The sequence below is a fragment of the Halichoerus grypus genome, chromosome 15 (assembly GCF_964656455.1).
Source record: "Halichoerus grypus chromosome 15, mHalGry1.hap1.1, whole genome shotgun sequence".
NCBI classification, from domain to species: Eukaryota; Metazoa; Chordata; class Mammalia; order Carnivora; family Phocidae; genus Halichoerus; species Halichoerus grypus.
The window spans coordinates 55,646,108-55,652,489 of record NC_135726.1 but is presented as its reverse complement, the minus strand read 5'-3'; positions in this window follow the sequence as shown (position 1 = coordinate 55,652,489).

Here is a 6,382-nt window from a genome sequence, read left to right as displayed (position 1 = left end):
GTGAGGAGAAGATTATAAAAAAGAATGTTGTCAACTTCTGGAGGGATGGAGGAGTTATCATTGAGGAAAACACATGGAGGGGATTCTGAAATACTGTGTATATTTCATTTCTTGACCTATGTGAGAATAGGAATGTTTATTTTAAAATTACTCATGATATGTGTATGAATACATTTGTTTCATGCATTTTTAGGTTATACTTCACAAAAAATATAGCTGAGAGCAACAATCTTAAGTCTGCATCTGAAACTGTTGAGAAAGCAGCAAAGACTCAGTTTGTGGTTCACCTTTAATGAAATTACATCATCGCTTTTGACCAAATTTTCCTGAACAGGAAGTAATCCTTTATTTTAATCACTTTCTCTTAGTGAGGAAGGAAAGCTTAATAACTTGGTGGGGAGATCACTATCACGGGGATCTGTTACTGGCAAAGTGAGCATTTATTTAGTATCAGAACTGTGCAGTATGGTGAACAGAGAAAAAGAAATAACAGCTAAAAATGCTGAGAAATCATTGTTCCCATGCTCTAATGTTAAAATGTTAAAGTCAGGCCACCATGCAGTTTTAATTTTAACTCTTTATGTTGAACTAATTTTAGTGTTTTGAAAAGTTGTAAAAATAGTACCGAGAATTCCCACATACTCTTCTAACTTTCCCTAAAGTTGACTTCTTATATAACTGGCGCCAAGAATGCACAATGGAGAAAGAATAATCCCTTTAAAAATGGTGTTGGGAAAATTGAATATCCACATGCAAAATAATGAAATTGGACCCTTATCTCATGCCCCACACAAAAATCAATTCAAAATGGGTTGAAGACTTAAGCATAAGACCTGAAACTATAAAGCTCCTAGAAGAAAACATAGGGAAAAGCTTCATGACATTGGCCTTGGCAATCATTTCATGGATATGATCCCAAAAGCACAGGCAACAGGAACAAAAACAAACAAGTGGGACTACATCAAACTCAAAACTTCTGCATAGCAAAGGAAACAATCAACAGGGTGAAAGGACAACCTATGGAATGGGAGAAAATATTTACAAACCATATATCTGATAAGGAGTTAATCTCTAGAAAATATAAGGAACTCCTACAATTCAAGAGTAAAAAAACCAAAACAAACAAAAAAACCCCAAAAGACCACCTTAATAACTCAATTTTATTTGTTTATTTATTTACTTAGATTGTATTTATTTATTTGAGAGAGAGAGAACAAGCATGGAGAGGGGCAGAGGGAGAGGGAGAAGCAGACTCCTCACTGAGCAGGGAGCCTGATGCAGGGCTCAATCCCAGGACCCTGGGATCATGACCCAAGCCAAAGGCAGACGCTTAACCGACTGAGCCACCCAGGTGCCCCAATAACTCAATTTTAAAATAAGCTAAAGATTGAATAGACATTTCTTCAAAGAAGAAATACCAATGGCCAACAGATACATGAAAAAATGCTTAACATCACTAATCATCACAGAAATGCAAATCAAAACCACAGTGAGCTATTACTTCACACCTGTCAGGATGGCTATTATAAAAAAAAACAAAAAACCCAACAAGCGTTAACGAGGTTGTAGAGAAATTAGAACCTTTGCACACTGTTGGTAGGAATGCAAAATGGCACAGGTGTTATTAAAAACAGTATGGAGGGACACATGTGTGGCTCAGACTCTTGATTTCAGCTCAAGTCATAATCCCAGGGTCCTGGGATTGAGCCCGATGTCACGCTCCATGCTCAGCGGGGAGTCTGCTTGAGATTCTCTCCCTCTGACCCTCCTCCTGCTTGGGCTCTCTCGCTCTCTCTCAAATAAAAAAATTTTTTTTAAAAAGGAAAACAGTATGGAGCTTTCTTGAAAATTTAAAAGTAGAATTATCTATTATCCAGCAATCTCACTTCTAGATATTTATCTAAAAATACTGAATTGGGATCTTGAAGAGTTACTTACTCTCATGTTCACTGCAGCATTATTAACAATAGCCAAAACGTGGAAACAACCTAAATGTTCATTGACAGATGGATAGATAAAGAAAAAACCTGTGGTATAGACATATGATGTGATATTATTCGGCTTTAAAGAAAGGAAATCCTGCAATATGCAACTAAATGGATGAACCTTGAGGACACGATGCTAACTGAAATAAGCCAGTCACAGAAAGACAAATACTGGATGATTCCACTTATGTGAGGTATCTGAAATAGTCAAATTCATAAAATAAAAGAGTGGAATGATGGTTGCCGGGAGATGAGGAAGGAGGAAATAGAAAGCTATCAACGGACATAAAGTTCAGTTAAGCAAGATGAATGAGTTTTAGAGATCTGTGGTACAACCCTTAAAAATTCATTAAGAGGGGGGGCACCTGGGTGGCTCAGACAGTTAAGCGTCTGCCTTCAGCTCAGGTCATGATCCCAGGATCCTGGGATCGAGCCCCACATTGGGCTCCCTGCTCAGCAGGAAGCCTGCTTCTCCCTCTCCTACTCCCCCTGCTTGTGTTCCCTCTCTCTCTGTGTCTCTCTATGTCAAATAAATAAAATTTAAAAAAAAAAAAAAAATTCATTAAGAGGGCAGATCTCATGTTCAGTTTATTACAATAAAATAAAAAAATTTCAAAACTCAGGAAATTAACATTGGTTCAGTACTATCAACATTACTATATATTTTTAAATAATAAATTTATTTATTTTTTTTAAAGATTTAGTTATTTATTTGAGAGAGAGTGTGCAAGCGGGGGGGGGAGGGGCAGAGGGAGAAGGAGAGAGAATCTCAAGCAGACTCCCCACTGAGTGCGGAGCTGAGGCAGTTTCATATATCACAACTGTGAGGTCACAACGTGAGCCAAAACCAAGTCAGACGCATAACCAAGTGCACCGTCCAGGCGCCTCTCTAATTCTTTTTATTTTTAATTAAAATAAATGTTTTATGGGGCGCCTGGGTGGCTCAGTCGTTAAGCGTCTGCCTTCAGCTCAGGTCATGATCCCAGGGTCCTGGGATCCAGCCCCACATCGGGATCCCTGCTCAGCGGGGAGCCTGCTTCTCCCTCTCCCACTCCCCCTGCTTGTGTTCCCTCTCTCGCTGTGTCTCTTTCTGTCAAATAAATAAATAAAATCTTTAAAAATTTTAAATTAAATTAAAAAATGTTTTATTCTCTTTTAGAGGGGGGAGGGGCAGATGGAGAGGGAGAATGTTAAGCAGGCCCCATGGGGCTCAATCTCAGGATCCTGAGATCATGACCTGAGCTGAAATCAAGCTTCCGATGCTCAACTGCTCAACTGACTGAGCCACCCAGGTGCCCCTCTAATTCTTTTTCTAATTAGGTTTGTAGTTTCTTTATAATCCTCATCCAATGAGAATCGTTGTCAAAACATTAATTTATTTAAAATAACAACGATAAATCCATACATGTTAGAACAGTTAATATATTTAATGAAAAACACTTACATTTTCAAAAACAAAAATCAATGTAAAGGGATATTGTTTTACATTTTTGCGAGTCTCTTTAATACCTGACTTAATGGGAGATAACTGAATTCTCATACCTGCTTCTTTACTCAGTTTGTTGTGATATGTTTTTTTATTTGCCTTGTATTCAGTGGTGTTAGTGTACCAGAATTTATTCAGCCATTATTCAGTTGATGAACATTCAGTTTGTTTCCAGTTTTGTGGGTTTGGTTTTGTTTTGTTTGCTACCGTAAATAATCCTTATGTGTTCCTACTTCTGTCTCTGTGGGATTGATTCTCTGGAATGGGATGGTTGAGATTAAGTGAAGGTGTAGATATAATGCTAATGGATGATTCTGTATTGTTTCCACACGTAAGGATAGTTTTTCCTCACATTCACACCAGCTGAGGGTGTTCAAATTCCTTGTATTTTGCCATCTAAAGTGACATCTTGTTTTTACTCAGATATGCACTTTTCAAACTCCTGGTTAATTTGAGCATTGTTTCATATTTAGCTTTTTGGATTTGCTTTTCTATGAATTCTCTATTCTCATTCTTTGCCCATTTTCTATTGGCTTGTCTTTTTTTTCTTTTTTTTCATCTTGTAGGCATATAGATCTTGATTTTTTATCAGCCATCAGTATTGAAAAATTTACTATCCATGACCCTTAATACACTGATTATGGTTTTGGTACATTTTACCATTCAAAAGGTTTTATTTTTTTTTAAGTCTTAAGTTTTATTTCATTTCATTTTTTTAAAGTTTTTATTTAAATGCCAGTTAGTTAACATACAGTGTAATATTAGTTTCAGGTGTAGAATTTAGGATTCAACACTTCCATACAACACCTGGGGCTCATTACAAGTGCACTCCTTAATCCCCATCACTTATTTAACCCATCCCCCCAACCCCTCCCCCATGGTAACCATCAGTTTGTTGTCTATAGTTAAGAGTCTGTTTCTTGGGGCGCCTGGGTGGCTCAGTCGTTAAGCATCTGCCTTCAGCTCAGGTCGTGATCCCAGGGTCCTGGGATCGAGCCCCGCATCGAGCCCCGCATCGAGCCCCGCATCGAGCCCCGCATCGAGCCGCCTGCTCAGTGGGAAGCCTGCTTCTCCCTCTCCCACTCCCCCTGCTTGTGTTCCCTCTCTCACTGTGTCTCTGTCAAATAAATAAATAAAATCTAAAAAAAAAAAAAGAGCCTGTTTCTTGGCAAAAGTTTTTATATCCATATAGCCACATGATTATCCCTATCCCCCCCCCCCACAAGAGCTTTTGGGTTTCCTGCTTAAGAAAGTTACCTCCACAGCTCCATAATTGCCTTGATTTTCTTCTAATACTTTCACGACTTTTAAAAAATGTTTAATTCTGGCATGCCTCTTTGTATATGGTATGAGCTAAGATGGGAGTCCAGCTTTATTATTTTCAGATAGGTCTGTTTAGCCGAGGCGTGTTTGTTAAATAAACTATTCTTTCTCATTTGAATAGGACTATCATAATTGTCATAGTTAAAATTCTCATGCAGACTTGAATCTACTGTGGATTCTTTTTTTTTTTTTAAGATTTTATTTATTTATTTGACAGAGACACAGCGAGAGAGGGAACACAAGCAGGGGGAGAGGGAGAAGCAGGCTTGCGCCGAGCAGGGAGCCCGATGCGGGGCTCGATCCCAGGACCCTGGGATCATGACCTGAGCCGAAGGCAGACGCTTAATGACTGAGCCACCCAGGCGCCCCTAATCTACTGTGGATTCTTTACTGTCTTTGATCAATTTTTCTATTCTTATTCCAATATTATACTAATTTGATAACATTAGACTTATATTCTTATGCCATGTGAAAACAAACAAGCAAACACCCTTCATTACTTTTCTAAGAGATTTGATAAATGAATGACAGGAAAGAGAAAGGATCTTACTTGCTCTGTCATCGTAGACTGTAGGAACCATATATGCCTGGACCAGCGTGTGTCCACCTTCCTGAGCTTCAGCGGAGGAAACTGTCTCTAAACAGTAAATTGAAGATCATTTAAATAAATGTGGAGAACTACCTTCTTGCTAGGTGTGAACAGTTAAGGGGGCAGAGAACAGCTGGCAACCAGCCAAGTACCAGCCCCACTATAAAATAATGAACTTCAACCCAGTAAACATTAATCTACTTACCTGTTGGACTCGGAGTAAGACAACGATGGGGATTGTTGTCACAGAACAGAAGTATTATAAGTCATTTGCCTTTAAGAATAATATACTGACAAAAATTGGGAAGAATGAAAGACGAAAAGTGGTAGAAGAACATAGATCTCCTAAGTTTTCACAGGTGGAGTAAAATAAAACATTAAAGTAGATCAAACAATAGGAGGATGAATATTTGAAGATATAAAAGTAAAACCCAGAAGAACTAAGAAAAACAGCAAAATCAAATAAAATTGGGTATGGAGGGGATAAGAGGAAGTGGAAAGATTCTAATTTTGTCATTGCTCACAGTGAAGAAAGACCACACACACACACACACACACACCCCAATGCAAACAAAACACAGACCATATTGTGAAATATAATTTCAAAAGAAGCAATAAAAACAGAAAGCATAACATTAAAATGCTGATAAACTAAGGTCAAGGGGCGCCTGGGTGGCTCAGTCGTTAAGCGTCTGCCTTTGGCTCAGGTCATGATTCCAGGGTCCTGGGATCAAGCCCCACATTGGGCTCCCTGCTCAGCGGGAAGCCTGCTTCTCCCTCTCCCACTCCCCCTGCTTGTAATCCCTCTCTCGCTGTGTCTCTCTCTGTCAAATAAATAATAAAATCTTAAAAAAAAAAAAACAACTAAGGTCAAATATATCTGTCATAGGAATTAATTTAAATGTGCTTATTCTACATATTAAAAAAAAGCAATTATCACATCAGATCACACAGTAAAACCCAACTATTTTCTGGGAATATAAGAGACATGTTAAAACG